The sequence below is a fragment of the Cyanistes caeruleus genome, chromosome 7 (genome assembly GCF_971803275.1).
Source record: "Cyanistes caeruleus chromosome 7, bCyaCae1.hap1.1, whole genome shotgun sequence".
In the NCBI taxonomy this organism is placed as follows: Eukaryota; Metazoa; Chordata; class Aves; order Passeriformes; family Paridae; genus Cyanistes; species Cyanistes caeruleus.
The window spans coordinates 9,944,934-9,962,874 of NC_141707.1; the positions used below are offsets into that span (position 1 = coordinate 9,944,934).

Genomic DNA, 17,941 nt, shown 5'->3' on the forward strand with positions numbered 1-17,941 from the left:
AGTGATAGTTATCTGTATCAGCTCTGTGGCAGCTCTGACACGTACTGAATGAGCAACATGCTCCTGCAGAAAAAGCAGCTGTGTCAGTGGAAACTGTCACTTTACACAGGGTGATATACAGCATCTTCATGTTGGCATTTTTTCACCATGGTGAAGCATTAAATTAGACTTGAACAATGTTTTAAAATAGGTGTTTTTTTCAAATGTGGCTAGTCCCTGTACCTTTTGTAATCCCAGCATGAACAAGAAAAACCTTGCCCTGTTATTTGTTACAGACCATGCCCAATCTGCCTCTCATTCCAGAATTCAGGGAAAAAGGAGTTTCTTTTGGTTTGATGTATTTTTGTTGTTTGGTTGGGTTTTTTTTAGGCAGACAGCTTTGCATGTGACGGGGAGATTAGCTTGGTTCTGTGGAGTGAAATTCAAAAGCTGTAGCCGCTAACAGTGGTGCTGAACAAAGGAGAGGGGGGATTTGGAAGTGCTATGTGTATTTATTTGTTAACACACAAACCCCTGTTTTTTGAGACAGATGAGATAAATATGTGATTGTTGACAAACCCAGAAGAAAATTAGAGATTACTTTTTTACGTGGTGGAGACAGATTCACTGTCTGGATGCTGCCTGTGGAATTTGATTCTGAGCCCGTTTCTCTGCACTGTCTGAATGATGTGATGATGAGTGGCTGCCTAACATGAAGCTGTGTTGTAGACAAGTCATTTCTGGTTCAGAGAATGAACCAGAAATGGTTCAGAATTTTCTAAACTCTTTTGTATGTTGTCTTAGTCTTCCTGATCATTCCAGAAAGAGAAAACTTTTTCATGCTTCCTTTTTATCTGAGATACCAAAAGAGAAATGCTTCTCCAAAACAACGTGTGTGACTTACTGCTTTTTTAATCTTGGTGTTCCATGTTTCTTGCTGTAGAATATTTTTCCTAATGACTTGTGCATTGGTGCATAGTTGATACTTGGGTATTTAAAGTAGCATTTGGTTCTTATATCTTGTTACATTTGCCTGGGTTTAAATTTGAGGAATAATACATAATAATGCACTTAAAAACCCCCACGGTGTAGTGTGACTGGCTTATTTGTCACTTGATGGAACAATCTTTATGGTTTACTGTCTCCAAAGTCACTGGATTGGGGATTAGTAGGGCAGCAATAATCCAGTTTTGTTTTAGAGCTTTTGTTGCAGTCAGATACCACAAGAAAATGAGTGAGGAATTAAAAGCTGTGTGGGAGATTCTTTAGCATTCCAGTAAGGAAGGAAATTCAGTCATTTTCATGGCTCAGTGATTATGTAGGATACAGTTCCTGCTCAAGAAGCCAGGGCTGTCTGAGTGGAGACTTCTGATCAGAGCTGGCATTATTTGTTTTCTAAAAGCAGCAACACAACCCTCTTATCCTGTAGATACTGGAAGATAACTAGTGTCAGGGAAAAGGTTTATTTTCAAGTTAGAAATGTTACATGCACATCCCAGCCAAATGGTTTAGTGCAAGCAAGCTAACCCAACCTGTAGAAATAAGCTCAGAAAATGGCCTTTGATTTGCTGTTTATTTTTCTCAGGATTCCCAGCCTCTGGTATTTATTATAATGGCTTCTCAGCTAGGTGAGAAAGAATGCAAGACTTAGACATGTACTGATTTGTTGGAGATTGTGTTCTTAAGTAATGCAGCAAAATATCAGCAAAGGCATTAGGACACTGAGAAAGGATAAAGCATCTGCAGTTTGAAATGGGAATGAATAAGGAAAAAGAAATATTCATAGATGCACATGCTTCAGGATATAGGTCACTCAGTTGCTAATACAAGCAAAAGAGGAGTTTGGAGCTTTTCATGGTAAAGCACACATGAAAAAAATATCTACTAGTTTTGTTTTGCTTTTTTTTTTTTTTTCCCAGGAAGAGAATCTGCATAAACACAGGGGTACTGAGGAGTTCTGAAGAGTAAGACATCTCTTCTGAGCTGAAAGCTTGCTTTCATTGAGGCCTGTAATACATTATACAGCATCATGCTCTATACTTCAAAAAGCTTGACTTCAGGAAACTTGCCTTGATAGTAGCTTTCATTCTAAAGAATTGAAAGAGACAATGTGTTTTAGCATTCATAGAATCAGGGCCCATGGTTACATGGTCAGCAGTGGCAGGAAACAGGGGATTAGTGATGGCAGGAAGCTACCTATTGCATGGTGGCAGTTTTTGCAGTTCTTATTTGTTTTGCTAAAGTTTGCTTCTTGTCAATCTGTTGGCAGAAAGTGCACCATCAAAGGCCAATTGCTATGGAAAAACATTCACAGAATTACTGTCAGGCGGAGGAAAAGGCAGGTTGAGAATTTGGAATGCAGCTGCTATCTGGGTCACTGGGGATCTGTAGCATGCTTTCTCTGTGAACTAGCTCAGTAGATGAAGTCTTTGAAGACACAGTCAAAGATCTGAGAGGAAAATTTATTCAAAATAAACTTAATTCTTCTTGTGTCAAACTTGGCAAAACAGCACAGGTTACTTTGTTTTCAAAGTTGTGTATTTTTACATCACTGTATCCTTCTGTAATGAATGGGGGCTTGAGGCACAATGTGACAGTGCAAATGTGCCCTCTTTATTGCTCCTGGTATTGTTTCATTCCTAATTCATAGGTTTTGCTTCTGGGGTGCTGTAGGAGCTCCCAGGTTCTGTGATCAACCATTTCCCTTGAACCATCAGAGTTAGTTTACTCTCAAATTACTCAAGTTAGCTGCTCTCAAATAACTCTTCTGTGTTCAGTAGGTTGAAACCACCAGGCAGGTTCACCTGTCTAATCCTGGCTTGCCAGGGGCTTGCCAGTCCTGCATGCTCCTAAAGTCTCACCTTCCACACATGGCTGCAAGAAGTCATATTCAGAAAAGCAGCTCTGGTGCATTTCTTGCCTTGCTTCTCTGGCAGTAGTTGTAGCAGAAGACATGAGGTTTGAGAACACTTTTCCTGCTAGCACATGTTTGGGGGGAGGATGTGACTGTGCACAGCTTCACAACCATCAGTAGGGAAGTGTATTTGCTGAGAGAACCTGTGCTAGGGAATTTGGGGTTAGAAAGTTGAAGAGAATTAATTCATCTTGCAGAGGGCCCTAAGCCTGGGGTTTAGTAGGGCAGATTTCACTCAAGATGTACTCAGTTGGAATAGGCATTCCAGATCCATTCAGCAGAGCTGGGTTCCTAGGAAAGGGCAGTGCTTGCAATCTCTGAGCCTGCAGCACAGAGCACATGCTGGTACAGTCCCACCACATCTACACCACAGAGTCTGTACAGAGGGTAACCTTTGGGCACTTTCCTGCCCTGACATTTGGGGGGATTTAGGTCAGGAAGGGATGGTTCTTAGATCTTCCATATGAGAGAGCACACATGGACTGTAGTGTGAGCAGGTTCTCTCTCTAGGTCAGCATCAACAAGGACAGTCCTGTGTGTGGAGGACCCTCCAAAGCACCACTTGCCTTATTCTCAGCCAGAGTGCAGGGCTGATGTGTGGCACCAGCAGTTCTGTCCAGTAAAGAATCATGTGCTGTGAAATTCACAAGCAGCTGTCAGTTGTTTGCAGAGGATGTGAAGAAAGTCTCCTCCCAGCTGGACCAGCTGCCATAACTTTCTCTCAATGCCCCTGTGTGGCCTCTGGCTGTAAGCACATTGTATATTCTTGTAATCACCACAGTGACAGATTTGCAGCTCATGGCACTTGCATGGCATCACCCTGGTGAAGTGTGGCCTTGTCTGATGTAGCTCCTGGAAGCCATGTGTGTGCCCTGCTGGGCTGGCCAGGCCTGGGAGTGATGTTCTTGCCTGTGTGTGCATAAGCCCCCTAAGTCTCACCAGGGGCAGGCATGAACCTGTATTCTTTCCCCTCAATTTCTTGTCCCTCTTTCTTCTCCCTGATTATGCTTCACCACATGTTCTTGAAGAGGGTCTCTGCTGTCTGAAAGAGGTCAGACTTCAGGGCACAATTGTCACAATGTGGAAATGAAGCAGTTGCAGGAGATGGGTTACTGGGCTAGTTCCTCCTGCTGGACTTCTACATGACCCTTTCTCCAGCATTCTGCATTTACTGTTGGTAGTGCCAGCTGCCTGAGAAACTGCAGTTCTAAAGGGAGGAGGCAAGAGGTGGCCTCTTGTTAAGATTACATAAAATAAATTGTGGCTTTTGGTGGGTTACAGAGCAAAAACCAATTTTGTCCCTCTACCTTGAGATTTTTCCTTTTCCCATTTTGAAAAATCTGGTGGTTTTGGTGTAGGTTTTACCTGAACCACTGGCAGCTATACAAGTTAAGCTGCATGACAGCTGTGGTGGGGAATGTTGGGGGGCTTCATGTATGTTGAACACAATGCAGTGCTTGTAGCTATCAGTGTGAGGCATGTATTGAGCCACCTGCAGTAGGAAGTTATGAAACAGAAGAATAGGGAGAATCTCTCAGAGCAACTTCAACATGTCCCCAGCAGACTGTGGTTGAAAGCCATTCTTGATATGACCACTGCACCCCAGAAGTTCTCTCAGGTCTGTGGAGTGTTGCTCAATTGATGAGGACTCCAGCCTGTGCCTCTGAGTGTTGATTTGGGTGCTTTTACTAAACACAGTGTGGTTATAGGCAGATTGGTTGGAGCACTGATTCATTATGATGCAGCTTATTTTGGAGGAAAGAGCTGAATTTAGGTGGGTTTTGTTTGGGTGTTTTTGTTTGTTTCTTTCACTGTAGTCCTTAATAGTTCATCTGCCTCTTCTGAAATGCTTTCTTCTATTTCACATACTTTTATTTTCTTTATTTCTCATTAATCTTTTACCTGTATTTAATGTTTGAACTTTCCCACTGGAGTGTGCATGTAGCTTTCAGGGCTTGTGTTGTAGGTTATTTTAGTTTCAGGTCTGAGCAACCCTTTTATTACTCAAACTGATCTGAAGTTCAGAATCATTGGTATTACTGTTTTCATTTAGTGCAAGAGTTATCAAGTAAGGCCATGCAAGATATACTTAATCTTTTCACTCTATTTCCATTATGAAGCATGGATTTCACATCAGAATATTATATGATGGTCTACTCCAGGTAAAACTGTCAGACAGTTTTGCTAAATGTATTAAAATTAGCAGCTGAAATAAACCAATCAAGTGAAAATGGTAATTGTTGTTTCATTTTCTGTGATTTGAGAGTAACTAAAGATCTGGAAAGGGGTGGGTGTTTAGGCTGGAGGGGCCATCAGGGGCATTCTTAAAGCAGGGTTGGCACTGAGCTTATGCCTGGGAGCTCTTTCCTGTCAGGCCATGAAAGGCTTCAGGGTTGGGGAACCTCTCTGGACAGCCAATTCCCATGACTGTTTATCCTCGGGGAGAAAAGCAAATCCCTCATGTCCAGTCAGATCCTTCCCTGCAGTTGGTGACTGCTGCCCTTCATTACCCTGCCATGCATCCCAACAGAGCTCTTGGCCCTTTATTCCTGGTAAATGCCTGGGAAGGCTGGTGTTTAGGGCTCCCAAAGCCCTTCCTTTACAAGGTTAAACAAGGCTCACGTCTTTCATGTGCTTTCCCCTAATACATGCAAACTGGGACAAAGTGGAGTTACATCCTCTGCTGCAGATTTGGGGCTGTTTCATAAATATGATGCATACAGTTGGCTCAGTCTGCTGAAATAGATACTAGTGTGTAGCATGGTTATGAAACTTGGCAAAACACCAGATCTATTTATTATTAATGACTCTACATGAGCAAGGCTCCCAAATGAAACTGATTAGAACATTCTCATGGAAGTTGTTTTCTGCGAGGTAGCACATCTGGTTGATAATTTCTATGAGCTAACCTGAGTTATACTGGAGAGAAGGTCAATAATGTCAAGATATTTGAATATATTGGCTGTTATGCTGGGATGAAGAAGGATATGCTTGCTCTCTCCACCTATTATAGACTCTAATGGAATTTTAAAAAGTGTTTTCATGTAATTGTGGAAAATATTTTTCCCCCGTTTTGAAGCATTTCATTAAGTGACTGAACAGGAGAAATGAGTAATTTTATGTTGGGTAAATGCAGGATTTTGGTACATTGTGTGTTTGGAACAATAAAAACTGTTAATGACATGAATTATATCGCTTGACATAAATATCACAGGAGCTTATTCCATTGTTTCTGGGAGCAAAGGAGAAAACTTACTCTCACTGGGCTGCAGTAGAGAGCTTCTTTGGATTACGGACCACTGATGTTGAGAAAATCCTCTAATTAAATTCAGCGGAAGCGAGACTCAGCAAAACATTTGTGAGATCCTGCATAGTTTGGGTGAAGCCTTGGGCAAAAGAATCTGTCATGGCTGCTTGCCTCTTAATTAATTGTGAGGTTCCTTCTCCCCTTCTTGTGTTTTAGTTGGGTGTTTTTTTTCTTAAGCACAGTAGAGAAAACCCATCCCTTGACAAGTCTGTCTGCTGGATTCTTCAGTGTTCCATGGAACAGATTGTCCCAGAAATACTTAAGTGGATTTGTTTCCCCCCAGTCCAGCTGGCACAATCTCAGAGGTGCTGAATGAATCTTGATTATCTGGGGGGGAAAAAGAAAGTGTTTACTGCCCCCATTCTTAGCCTCGGTGTCAATAAAACCATTTCCATCATCCTAGAAAGGTTTCCATGGTGCCGAGTTGTTTTCCCATTGCTCCCTACAGGACTTGGGCCACCTGCTGACAGGGGAGGGCTTGTGTTTGTGCTGGAGACAGCACAGCCAGGGGCTTCAGCTGGCATCATCATCATCCAGTGATGAGCTGTAAGCAGGCAGCAATGATTCCGAGCAGCAGTGCCTGAGTCATTAATACATCCAGCACTGACACTTACCTGGATGCCATCCATGGACACGGAGCATTCTGTTACTGTGCTGCAGTCCTGACTCCATTGTTGTGCTTTAGCTCATGAGCTGATTTGACAGAACTTTTTTTTTTTTTTTTTTTAACTCTGAGGAATAAGACTTACTTAAAATGGGTAGGAATCTGCAGTCATTTTTCTAATACCTGATGTTGTATTCTTTGGTTTTTTTGTGATTTTTGATTATTCACTTTATGAAACTCAACTTTAATGAAAATTTCTATATGAAAGAGTCTGTAGCTTGTTGGGTGCTCTTGCTTTGTTGCTGTAACATGGATTTCCTAACACTTGCAATAAAAAATTCCTATTTCACATGTACAGAGCTACCCTTAGGAAACATTGTCCTGCAAACTTTAAATTATATTTTCTCCATATATGCCTTTATACACCAGCCTTCTTCCAAAGGATTAGAGGATCTTTTCCTGCAGGTGAAAGACAGACATTGCTGCAGCATTACAAATATCTTTCATGAAGGAGTACCATGAGATTTTACAGCTTTAGGGGAAGAAAAGTATTTCCAGATGAGAGTAGTGACCAGGTTGTTATTGAAAAATATCTCTGAATGCAACAGTGGTTGTCCTTTGCAATTAGTGGGTAATGTGCACTGGTGTTTGAATTTCTGGTATGTGGGGTGTATTATGCCATAGACTCTGTGGATGAATATCTGTCTTAGGGTTTCACAGCGTTAAATGTCATGTTTAAACAGGTGCTACTTTGTTTTCCTGTGGATTTTTTTTCCCTCTTTCTGTCTAATTAAGGGTATGTTTAAAGTTGCACAGGTTTTTTTCAGCTAATTCCACACACAAGCCACCACTAGGAATTCCACAAGGCAAATCCTTGTGGCCCATTAGGATAAAAAAAAAATACATATATATGATTCATGTGGCAATGTGCATAATTACTGGAATATTCTTTCTGTCCAAGTATACTGACTGTTAGAGGGTAGGTTTAACAAATCATTAGAAATTCTCTACAAGAAATGGTTGCATTTTATCAAGATGCTGCTGCTGAATGATTTATTTTTGCTGTTTAAATGCTGAAGGTTTAATTGTAAAGTTCATAAGTGAGAAATCCATGTTGTTGGCTTATCCTCTCATAGGCACTTGCCTGTTTTTCTTGAGGGCGTATAATATACTGTGGTGTTTACATAAAAAGCCGATATTTAAATCAGAGTATTACAAAGATTTTATAATACTTCTCTTTGTACTTTCCCCCCAATATTCTGTAACAAAGTGTGAATTTTTAGTATTTTCATTCCCTCAACACTGATGCAAGGTAAAATGATACTGGCAGTGGTTTAAAAAAAATGAGAGAGCAGCATTACAGGTTTAGTATTAGCCAGTGAGTAAACTGAAATGAAAAAAATAACTCTATAATGGTCTCTGAAATGCCTGGGCAAGCTAGGTTTTTTTATTTTGTAGGTTTCAGGAGCTCTTTCTAGTATTTGCTTGCTCATTTTAATCTCTTACTTGCAAATTAATCTTAATTTGAAAGGTAAGTTTCATTTAAGATTTTATTCTTGTCATATTAATAATTTATCTCACTTATCTCAAATTACAGAAGAGATATTTAAAATAAATGACTCCTAAATAAGTGAAGCTCTGCAGACTGCAGCATTTCATCTTGTCTGCTGTCTGTCTCCCTTGCCCCAGGAAGGTGAATTTCTGCTTCAGTCTTCCATAGAAACCACAGCTCTGAGAACCAGGCTGGCTGATTCAACAAAATAGCAGCAAATTAAAATGCAAAGTTGCTATGGTAATTTTAATTCTCATAGGTTTATTGTGTCCTGTTAATTCTCATGTTCTGTCTCGGGTGGTGACACAGTCTGATTTTAATTTGTGAAGAAGGCATCTAATGGTGAAAAAACATCTTGCAACTGCTTACCAAATGAGTACCTTGCAGCAGTACATGATGCCATTTAATATTATTCCCGTGAATTTTTAAAATGACATATATATGCCATGCAGTGTTAAAGGAAAAAAAAAAATCCCATCTAACCTCCATGTCTGCTTTCCTGTCTGAATTTCATGGCTCTTGCTTAGGTAGCCCATAAAAATATATGAAGGGGAATTTTCCTTCTATTTTCAATAATCTTACCAGGAGCACTTCAAAGTGCCTGGGGGTGTGTTCCCACTGGATAGGAAAGTGAGTCGTTAGCAGCTTTATGGATTAGCCTGATGGCATTCTGCTGCACTTCTTACAAGCAGAGTCATTCCAGGAAGGTGTTCATTGATTATGCAGCAGTAATCATTAGGGATACAGCCTATGATCATCTGGTTTATTTTATTGATTTTGCAGGACCTTAATTTCATCAATATTTGGTTCCTGTCAACATTTGTGGAATGATTATTGTGCTTATGCAGTTTGTTTATGCATCTGGTCTGAGATCTTGGGTGGAAGTGTAACCGCTTCTAATGGCAGAACACATCTGGTTGTAGAAAATGGTTATTTTTGTTTACTTATTCAAGTAAGTCATCAGATCAGTCCTCTCATATATACAGTAGATCCTTAAATTGAAAAAGCTATAATTTGCCTATGCAATTGTACAGATTTTGAATACTGGTGCCATCCAGATAATAAAGTAATCCAAACCCATTAAAATAATTGCAAGCATTATAAGTTTGCATTTTTGTTCTCAAATGTGGTGGGGATTTTTTGTTGTTATTTGTTTTGTTGTTGTTTTGTGGTGTTTTTTGGTTTTTTTTAATGTGAACTCAAGGTAGTGCTGTAATCAGTACCTGTACAAGTGTGTCATGGAACGAGATGGATGGGAATTTAATGTCTGTTGGGAAGTACCAGGAGTGTCTAAAGTCTTCCTCATGTGTGAAAAATTACCTTACAGTTGGCAAATATCACATCAAAATGTGGCAGCTCAAGTTTACCAGAGTTGAATATTGGACAATTAAATTTCATCTTGCCTCTAAGTTGCTTAAGAATTTGGAGGAACTGCTAGCAAAAGTTGTGAGGAGAACAGTTTATGGGCTTGCACTGACCTAATGCCTACAGGACCTAAGTGCTAATGAGGCATAAATTAATATTTTTCAACAAATATTCAAGGACAAGATTTCTAGTAAGAATGTTTTGCAGTTTTCTCTACCTCTCTCTTCAGAAAACAAATCTCCTTTCCCTCTTGCTATCTGCTTAAGATTTGTGTTTATGTATGCACACAACTCCATACAAAATAGAAACCCCTGAAATATGTTGGTATAAAAGGAAAATAATTATTCTGTTAAAGTGAAAGAAATTAATTATTCTGCTGAAGTGAAACAAAATTGTTGTCAGTAAATAAATGTGATTAATAACTTTTTTGGTGAAAGCATCAGTAAAATGCAGTGTTAATTCTATGTAAAAAGCATTACCAAGTCAATGAATACATTTTCTGGGAAAAAAAATGGACAAGGTATGACTCACACAAACATTCTAGTTCTCTGGTGTGATAGGGCTTTTTCTTTATTTAATTTTATTTCCTATAAAAATCCCTTTAAGAAGGGAAAAAGGCTTTGTTCTTATCTGTAAAATATATAACACTTGCTCCAGTATGTCAGTAGGCCATCAGCTTCTTCATACTGTCTGATACAGTTTTATTATAATGTGAAACTGCATTTGGGGTCTGTTCTGAACTAGATGAATAACTAGTCTTTGACCTACTAATTTACTTAGAACCTTGAAGTTTTCTCTGGATCATGCTAATTTCCCAGAGGCAAATCCCTGGCAGTTTTTCAGTCTGCTAGATTAGAAGTGTCCCTTTAAAGCTCATCCTGATGGGTTTGATTCAATGCATGTAATTTCATGTAATAAATTCACCATTCTTTTTAGTGTGAGGCTTGCAGAAAACCTCATCTTTAGGAAAGTGGTGGTCTTTCTTCATAATCAGTGATCTCACTGGCTAAAATATTACAGGGGCTCCTCATCACAGAGATCACTCCAGGATGGATGGATTCATGGGAGGAAGGAGACTGAGCAGAGCTCTGCAGAGGAAAGAGGACACTATCAAAGGCAAGGGAAATAGGAAGTGGGAAAGGGAGTTTTCAGAACACAGTGAATGAGAGAAGGCAGATGTATTTTTGTTTGAGATGACAGCAGACTGTCACATCTCTTCCTGCATTGTTTTGTTCAGCTTTTAAGAGCAAAAATATCCAGTTGTTTCAAGAGATGCAGCCCCTCCTTGGTGTGGCACTGAGGAGTCAGAATAGTGTGTGAGAGGTGTTCTTAATGCTCTATTTTTAATTTTCCAATAAGGTGAGAGGAAGGGTCACCTGAATACTGTAGTGTGTGCTGAAGTGATGCATGTATTGTCATGAATGAGCTTCTAGTAAATAATTTCCATTTCCTCTTAACCCATGTACAGATGCCTGACAATTCTGGAACTGTGGTCATCACATGTCTATCACAGCTATTCTGGTGAAATAAGTGTTCCTCTGTATTTGAAATAAAGCATTATTTGAAGCAAATATAAAAGAATTTGTATGAAAAACTCTCAGAGTTAGAATATGATTGTTTGGTTTTTTTTCCAACATAAGATCACTTGATGCAAGTAACTACGCTCACCTTTTAAAATTTCAAGGGTTTATTAAACCTTAACAAAATACAACAGAAGGACTCAATAAGGAAGGAGACACAGTGCCAGGAGCACATGTCCATCTCCCACCTGCTTGTCTACAAAATGTCTGCTCTGCCTTTTATACCACTGGGGGTTGAGCCAGGCAATCCTGGCCCAACCCAAAGCTTGTCAGTCAACTCTTCTTCACCATTTGTTGGTGGAGGCTTCTTTTTTGCTTTTGATTGGAGGTTGGGTGTTGCCATGCTGTGCCCCCTGGTAACAAACCTGCCCTGCTCCCAAAACGCCCCATCCAAGGGCACAGGTACGCGCTCCCTCCACATGTCCCAACTGCCAAGGCTTCCCTTGGCGACCATGGGGCTGTGGAGAGAACAGAGGACATCTAAACAACAAATCACAACACATCAATAAAACTTCTCTTAACACACACATAATATTCATCCCTTAATTGCGAGAGCCAAGCATTGTACTACCCATCTGTAGCACCTGATGTGTGACAAAGCTTAGGCAGCAGTGTGCTAAATTTTTAAAAATTTCTAACCTGTTATGCTTTTTCTTGACTTTGAGGCTTGGTGGAAGCACATAGATCTGGCTAGATTGGGTTAAACTGCCTCCTACAGTAAATATGGAACAGCCTTTCTCTGTGTATAAAGGACTGCCTGCTCCCCCTAGGAGCTACCCTTTGCTCCCTTGTAATTGAGATTTTGCAGATGCCTTCTGTGGAAATTCGTGGGGATAGGGCAGTGGGAATACTGTGGTGTCCTACTTTACCAGTCTCTGTTTTGCTGCTTTGTCCTTGGAAATGGGTAATGTGTTCTGTTTCAGTGCAAAGGTGTTTGCCAAAGCTTTTCCCTGAAATACACATCCTAATTTTTGACTTTACATTAAAATATTTTAAAGGAGTGCAGAGCTACAGAACCGTACTGTATAGGTTATGTTGATTAGCTGTTCACATACAAATGCAGCAAATGCTGATCAGCTCTGTGCTTCAGTTTGTTTTTAAAAAAAAAAAAGTTTGCAGTATCATTTATGGTATCTGTATTGTCTAAAAGCAATTTTCTGTAAATTTCTGTAGTTGAACAGTAGTGACCAGCACCCCTGACATGGAGCAGTAAAACATCAACATATTTTCTCCAAAGGGCATTTCAAAGAGCAACATGTACCTGCTTTAAAATTAGAGCCATAATGCTGTCACTTTGCCTAAGATCAACCTAAATAAGGCAATTTTTAGCAATTGATGCAGTCTGTGTCTGTCCTTATGCACCCCTGTTCTTTACCCATCACTTTGGGGTTAATGTTGAGTCCGTGGCTGGAAAATTTAAACTCCCAGAGTGATTCTGGAGAGGGGTGGTGTAAACTTCACCTCCTGCTAAGTGCAAGACTGTCAGTAGTTGTCAACTTACAAGTATTTTCTTTTTGCAGCCAGGTGGAATGATTGTATTTGTTGTCCTAGCATGTGTTGTTCTTATCTAAATCTGAGGATCTCTTTTCCTGAGGAATTGATTTTTACAACTGGTTAGGTATTTGCTGAATTTTCTCAGACCTTTTCTGAAGAGTGTGAGTTTCTTTACTTCTCAGTTCAGTCATAAGTTGTTGAAAATGAAATATGCATATTGTACTTGCAACTAATTAATAAAGACAAAGTTAAAATTGTACAGGCCAAAACACTTATGGTGCATTTTTTATTTCAGCAAAGTTCCTGTTCCATTTCAGGAAGGAAAAATAATGTTCTGCTCTTTATTTTCTGCTACTGTTTTAAATCAGAGGAGCAGCATATAAAACATCCTTATAAAGAATCACGTAATTAGTTTCTAAATGAGATATTCTGATACCAATTTGGAATAGATAGAATGATTTGTGTAGAGTTAAAAAGATCTTTATGCATGTATATGCCCATTTGTACTAGGGTCTATAAATTACTGCATGGAGTATGACAGGATAAAAGAACACTAATAGCTAACAAATGAAGCCTACATTTGGCTGTAGAGGTTATTAATTAGATTTGCAGGTTATTTGATAGCTGTGAGAAGCATAATTGAAAACCAGCCAGGGAGCTCACCCCAGTGCCTGACAATAACTCTCACAATACACCCATAAAATAGTTATGGGAGTTTAGGGGTCACCTATCATGTCATTTTAATGCAGTGTACAAGGCAGAAAGCTCAGTCCTGTGTCAGTGCTTTGTACCTTACTCCAGAACAAAGGTACCCACGGATGGATGGTGCCCTGTGGGGAGGGGGGCTTGGCCCTGCACTAAATCACCCCCACAGCCCTCAGGTGCTGCCACAAGTCCCCTTCATGTATGTGGATTTTTCATGAGCTGAAGATGGTTTTTACTTTTTCAATCTGTGCTTTTGTAGTTTGTCACTGCTATTACTGTGGTTTTGAGGAACGATTGGCGTTTGTGGGCAGGGGGATGGCTTTTGCATGACCCTTTTATACTGAAGCCAGATGTGTGTTGGCTGTCTAGATTATGTGATTCATTGATTTCCACCCCCCATGGCAATACCCATTGCAATATTGGATGGGTAGTAAAACCCCTTACTCTTATTACACATTTTTTCTTTACAGATCAGTGCACCTTTCATATCCCTAATTACGTGAAGCCAAAAAATATGGTGTTCTATGAAGGAAAAAGATGGAAAAAAGGGTTGTTCAGTCAGCTAAGACCAAGGAAATGGCAGAGCCCCAGTTTTCTGTGCCTGGTGAGCAGGGAGCCTGGGGTAGTCAGCTGCCATAGAACTCATATCAGTGTGTGCCTTTTCTGGTATGGGTTTAACATCTCTGGGCAAGGGTGAGAGGAGTCCTCTCTGAAGGAAGGAACTAATGAATAATTTGATTGTATTTACTGTTTATCCCATAAGATAATTGCTTAACTGTGTAGTTGTCTGTGTGTTTTCCTCCTTCCAGGTGCCGAGCCTCTTTGGCTAGAGGAACTTGGTGATAAATAGGGAAAGGGACTTTTAGGGCTGGGTTACAGAATATGTAGATTTCTTCCTGGGCAGTGCCCTGTGTGTGTTTCATCACCATATCTCAGTTAATGACACGTGTAGTTTGGAATATATTGGTGCCTGTGAGGGTTCTGGCCTTGACCGTGTTAATTAAATCTCACATAAATGTTAACCAGATGACATGCTTGTCTGCAGAATTAAGAACAAATTATCTGGACCATAATTGAGGTGGTTTTTTTTTGCACTGTTACATTTGTACCCAGCTTGCAATTTCAAGCAATTCTTTGGCTTAATTCCGTGATACAATTTCTGAGTTAGGATAGTGATGTGAAGCCAAATTCCAGCATTAGATATTTTTTTCTCAAAGAAATGAGATGTCATCAATTTTACTGACCAGGACATTTCTGAAGTAGCTAACTGTGATACATTTAGTGGCAGTGTGTGTTTCCCTTTGTCTGAATAACTTCTGCATTTGAACACTTATCAGAAACATTTTAATGCTGTAGGAGCTGGCATTTCCAGGGGACCTGCCAAGAGAGGAATCCTTTCCTCTGAGGCAGCACAAATCAAATTAGCAAGGACTGAGTTCTTTCTTCTAATTGTAGGAGTTCTGTCAAATCTGTTTAATACTGAGATGTAGCTGACCCACTTGTGTTTGGCATGTGTCAGTGACCAGAAAGAAGCACAAGGTTCATCCATTGTTTAAGTTTTCAGCTTTGGTTTTGTTAAAAAGCTAACCAACTGTTCATTATTTTCATCTGAATTGTTTTTTCAGTATATTTTATTGTGATTAAAATATCCTACTGCAGTTTCCATCATAGCTGAGACTTAAAATTGTCCTCACAGGCTTGTAAATTAAGATATTTATAAAAAGAAAAAGAAAGGCGGTATTTCCTTTGCTAATTAGGTCTTCTGGATGTTACTGTGACATTATTAATAACTGAATGCCATTAAATCTGTGATAAATTTGCATATTGTGAGGGGGTTGGTTTGAGGGGGGAGCTGGTCAGGGGATGTCAAGGTTGGAAAGAAATGATCAGTACTGTAGGACCAGAACTGCATACAAAGTCTGAGCTCCGGGACCCTGGGAATGTCCTGCTTTTAACTGGGCTGCAACAAACTATGGTGAATGTGGCTGTGTGAGTGGAAAATTGTTACTGTTGGATTCTGGCTTTTTTTCACTTGGATTTTTAACATTTGCATAGAGGCGTAATGATGTGTCCTCATATCTCCTGTGCAGTTAGTGCTGAGGAGTGCAAAGAATAATTTTTTTTAAAAATCTCTCCAAAACCATTGAGTGGGAGTTTAAAGTGACTTGTTGGCACAGTGTATGCTAGCTGATATTAGCAAATCCATGTGCAGGCAGGACACAACTCCCTCTTCTCAGGAGGAGTCTTGTGTTGGCACAAAAGATGAGGCCAAAGGCACTGAGAGCTGGGGTTGAGTCTCCTTTAATCTGTGTCTGGATATTTAGGGACATGAGGAATATAGCACAGCTTGCTACTACTTTCTTCTAGTTTTGCAGTCTTTTTTTTTGGGTTTTTTTTTTGTTGGTTTTTGGGTTTTTTTTGGCTTTTTGGGGTCCTAAGGTTCTAAGAAAGTGGGGTTTAATATGGCTGTAACTGAAGGAGGTGAGAGGAAGAAATAGTTTTGCACATAACAGCCTCTGAATTTACTAACAGCTGGAGGAGGGCTGTGGCATTTGCCCTCAATCATCTGTGTTCTTGTTAGGCTTTTTGTCAGCAGGAAATGGAAAAATACTCATTAAAAGTATGAAATGATTGAAAGAATGTGTCTTTCTGAGTACATTTTAGGTTTTAATTTCTTATGCTTTATTTCAGCTGTTAAAACTAGGCTCTTTTTCTCCTATCTTGATTGCAGCTGGTAAAATACCAGTTTATAACAGGCATTTCTGGTATTCCTTCTTACTGATATGAGCTTGAATTTTGTATCACAGTAGTTCTTAATTTTAAATACCATTTCATGATAGACTCCTGACTTCCAAATGATTACTGAATAATAATACTGTACACAGCCTGTTTCCTCTCCTCTGTAGCCTTTTAACTAGTCATTGGCCAGGGGCAAATGACCTGTTTTTCAAGTTTTGGCAGCCACTGGAATGATGCTAGTATCTGTGTAAGTGGATCAATGCCTGGAGGAGCTGTTTGGAGCCTGTAATTTGCTGACATGACATATTTTTTTCCCCCCATGATTTAAAACCCCTCTAGCACAGCAATTGAAAGCGATTTTATTCTCAAAATACCTTTCATAAGGAAAAAAAGAAAGCACGTGACATTTTTCCAAGATTATTGTGCATTTTCTGTTTAATTCCGTCAAATACGTTTGAGTGCCACTGCAGTTTATTTTTTATTTTTCTGAAAATATGTATCAATTTGCTCAAGGAAATGCAGATTTTTGTATAACATTGCAGAGAATCAGTCTAGCACAGCTGGTGAGTTTTTGCTCTGTGTGTGGTAAACTGTAATAAATTAGGCCAGTGTAGCTTTTCTTGTGTGCAGGTCATTTTTTGCATGAATATACAATATACTTCATGCATACAATAGATCTAAATAAATACATATTTCAGAGAGTTTCCCAATTTCAAATTTCCCAATTTGGAGGGCATCTCCACTACATACTGGGTTTTTTTTGATGGATTGCACTCAGCTCCTCAAGTCCTATTCATTTAAATCAAGGTCAGTGGCAGTAATCTCTTGGTGCAATGTCAATCTCAATTACAGTGGGGATTGCATCATGAAATTGAAGTATAATTTTGGGTAGATACATTTCAAATAACTTTACTTGACATTTGACCTAAATAGAAATGCATATTCATGATGCATGTATTTGAAAGTATTAGGATACAAAGTAGTGCAGTGATTTTGAATAGTAGTATATCTGTAACCAAAATACTGGAAAATTTGTTATTTAAAATATTGATCCATAGATATTTTAATTTCTAGCAACAAATTATTCTGGAAATAATGTGGAATTCTGTCCCTTTTCACATACTGTGAAAAGACTCCCTAATAGTTTATTTGCCATCAGGGTGGGAAAGAAATTGAATGTGTTTCAGAGCACCTTGAGACTATTGTTCAAGCGGATTTATTGTTTTCAACATACTTTTTAATCACTGTAATTATGATCTCTGAGAGACACTGGGTGTTGTACAAGCTATCAGCTCTTCCAATTAAAGTAGAGAAATACTGTTTAGAAGTTGCAATGTAGGAAGGTGAAAAGTAGCCCAGTGCAAGTCTGGTGGGAGATGATAGCTTAAAACAGTGTCTGGATGAATTTGATTGCTTTATAATAATGTTACACATATAAATATATGTCTGTAGACATCAGGTTCTGTGCCTTTACAAACTCAAGGTGCATCTTGAAATGTGTGTCCCAAGCCAAGGGTTGGATAACAAGACCATCTGTATTATCAGTGTGATATTGCAGAACACAGTAAATCTCACTTTGTCACAGATGCATTCTTCAAGCTTAAACAAAAAGAGGAAGATTGCTTTGTAATTTGGTTTAGAATGGTTTTGTTTGTTTGTTTTTAACTAGTTAGCTGTTATATTTGCTGAGTTTGAGAAACAC

The 17,941-nt window shown here is 39.3% G+C and overlaps 1 protein-coding gene across 1 annotated transcript in view; it reads left to right on the forward strand.

Annotated features, from left to right (window-relative positions):
- Window positions 1-17,941, forward strand: part of FAM171B (family with sequence similarity 171 member B) — a 37,722-nt gene that overhangs the window by 3,557 nt on the left and 16,224 nt on the right. The gene's annotated exons all lie outside the window — the stretch shown is intronic.